At 27.3% G+C, this 3,313-nt stretch overlaps 1 non-coding gene across 1 annotated transcript; it reads left to right on the top strand.

Annotated features, from left to right (window-relative positions):
- The first annotated feature begins 2,075 nt into the window (after window positions 1-2,075).
- On the top strand, window positions 2,076-2,274 carry LOC113559504. Its single transcript, XR_003406004.1, has one exon. It is a non-coding gene; the product is annotated as a U2 spliceosomal RNA (small nuclear RNA).
- The last annotated feature ends 1,039 nt before the right edge of the window (window positions 2,275-3,313 follow it).

Raw genomic sequence — 3,313 nt, forward strand, 5'->3', positions numbered from 1 at the left:
TTATACTCTTTTTTTTAAATTATTATGGACTAATACGTGTTTATGTGTTTTTACTGTTTTTTATAATTTTATTATTATTTTATATTTTATGGTTTGACGTAAAGCATTCTTATTGGTTGGTAGCACGATTTAAGGTATACTAAATCGTATATATTTAAGTTTTACACTTGGTATTTTTTACCTTTAAAAAATAATTTATATTTTAGTTAAAGTTTACTTTAAAAATCGATAATTATATAACAATAAGAAACGGGCAGAACAAAAGAAAAATTATTTTATTGAAAAAAAATTTTGGAAAATGGGTAAAATAAATAAATTTGACTTTGTAAAAGCTCTATCTTTTAAATTTTTACCAACCATGTGAATTTGTTTAACCATTTTATACAATTGTATACCATTTTATAATTATTTACTATAAATTAGAAACACAAAAAAATAATTTTAATCATATGTATCTGCATTCTAATTTATAAATCACTGACAGTCCTATAACTGAAAAAAATGAATAGGAATATGTGTTTTCCGTGGACCCAACTAAAGTAGTACCTGAAAAACACCAGGACCTAACTAGACTAAATTTAATAAGGGTCTTGCGGACCCAACTGTAAACGCCGATAGAACGGTTTATCTGATACCATTTCTGAGAACATAATATTAATATTTGAATTTTTCATAAAGTTTACTTAAAAATGAATATCACAAAATAATAATTTTTTCAGTTAAATATTATTAACATTTAAAAGTTATTAATGAAAGGTTTAAGAGTTTAATTTTTTTTAAAAAATAGAGAATTTATTTTCAAGTAAACTTCATTATATATATATTAAATGCCTAAATAATTGTCGAAAGCTTTCACAAAAGCACGATTACTTATATTCATATAAAAATAAAAATAAATGAACCTATAATATAATATAAAAGGTAAAAGTATTATTTGTGTTCTCTTTTCGAATTTTTTCGACATTTAAATTTTTAAGGCGGAGAAAAGTTTGTAAAATGGAACGTTAAAAAGTTCTCATAATTTGTTTTAAAATTTAAACATTGAAAAAAACTTTCAACAGAACATAATTGCTCTAATAGTAGGTAATTATAATAATTAACTATATTATGTATAGGTATGTATAAAATAATAAGATATTATAAAAATATAATTATTAAAGTTCTGTTTTATTAAAAAAAAAAAAAAAAAAAAAAAAAACGATCATAGGCGGAGATCCTATGAAATATTGAGGGGGGCTCAAATATATGATGCCAAACAGACCCGTAGGGGCATTGCCCCCACATCCCCAACAAACTAATTTTTACATTACATCACTCATAAAAAATTTTCTCGTTATCATAATAACTTAAATAATTACAAACGTAAAAAAAAGAATAATTAATAAAATACTATTACCATTTTTTAACATTTTTAACCATAATATATGGTAGTATAGTATGCGGTAAATCACGCTTTACTTGGCGAGGCACAATGCCATAGTCGCCAGGATCAAGAAGGCAGCGTCCATGAAGTTTGAGATCCTCTCCGAGAATCAAGCCTTGGATGACCAAGGCTTGAGACTGGATCTCGTTCTTAAGAAGGGCCCTAACATTTATGTTGTGGACGTCACCGTGCCGTTCGATAACCGCCTGACGGTATTTGAGACAGCGACGACGAAGAAAAAGTCAAAGTATGACGACGTGAGGACTAATTTGGCGGCACGCTACGGTTGCGAAGCAGTGGTTGTTCCTTTTATTGTGGGTACCCTTGGGTCTTGGGACCCTGCGAACGACGCGTTCATGAAAGTTCTATGTAACTGTTCCTATGGAACGGTGATGAAGAAGCTGTGTGTCAGTGATACAATTGCCATTTCTAGGAACATATACATAGAGCATATGTTCGAGGTCCGGCAGGTTTGATACTTTTTATACTTTGTTTAATATACACTATGTTTTTATACTTTTTACTTTTAACCATTAGATTTTAGATTTTATATTTTATATTTTTATAACCATTTAAATTCCGCTTTTGGCTTTGTCTTTATAAATATTTGAAAATTCTGTTTCCCCCCCCTGTATTGTTATAACTCTCCGTTTTTTCTTGTAATGTTGATTCTAAGCATTAATAAACGAACAAAATCTGTTCTTATCAGCTTAACATCTGATACACCTTTCATCGAAAGGTTCAAATGTTAAACTAATTTTTTCAAAATTTGGTGGAGATTTCGGGGCTTGCTCCTGCTTCACCGCGGGTTGACCCGATATTGCAGTACCATGGGGAACGGCCCACATAATAAACTGATATACCTATAGTAATTTAAAATTTTGGTTAAATAATTTCTTAAACTCAAAATATTTTTGATTTTTTCAAAATCCAAAATTTTTGAAATTTTTTAAAAATATCGAAAAAATTTTGTCGGATTCATGATTTGTTGGTGCTACGTCCCGGCATCGCATGAATTTAATGTATTGAAAATATTACAATTTAGTTATAACATTGATTAAATATTTAATCAATGGTTATAGTACAAAATTTTTATATAATAATAACAATATTAATTTACAAACATTTAATACTTACAATTATCACTATGAAAAATGTGCTTCTATCTTAAAAATGTTATATATTATTGTGCAAGATTTATATTAGTCATAGACTCAATGATAGTAGCACATTTTTCATAGTAAGTACAAAATGTTTGTTACTAATATAAATCTTGCACAATAAAATATAACAATGTTAACAATCAACGCTTGCCGTGTGCACCCAACACCATCATGATTTTTTTTAAACACAAGATACAAGCGTTTGATTGCTGTAAAGATAAATGAGAAATTTAAAAAAATTAATTACAATTAACTTTTTACTATTTACTATATGTCTATAGTTTTGAGTTTTTGTATTCAGTGTATTAACAAATCGATGTACATTGTGTATTTCTGCGTACATATCGATGGTTTAAAGAGAAATTATGTTATATTTAACTATATTTATATCCAATTTTTCAAATAATGTTTTTATATGTGATATGTCCAATCGAAATATCTAGCCTCTCTTTGCGATACCTACTGTAACAGCTCAACAAGGTGAATTCTTATGTCTTGAATCGTGTATATTTTTAATAACTACCTAATTATGTAATATAAAAAAATATTTGAATTTAAAAATTTAAATTACGCATTATATTATAGATAATTAATACAAATACGCGTTTGAAATGTAGGCATATAACTATTAGTCTAGAGCTCATATTTTTTATGCACTTGTAATATAAAATATACCTAATATGGCTTTAAAATTATTAAATGTAAAATAAACTTGGATTTTCAAAAA

This window comes from Rhopalosiphum maidis, chromosome 3 (genome assembly GCF_003676215.2).
Source record: "Rhopalosiphum maidis isolate BTI-1 chromosome 3, ASM367621v3, whole genome shotgun sequence".
Taxonomy (NCBI): Eukaryota; Metazoa; Arthropoda; class Insecta; order Hemiptera; family Aphididae; genus Rhopalosiphum; species Rhopalosiphum maidis.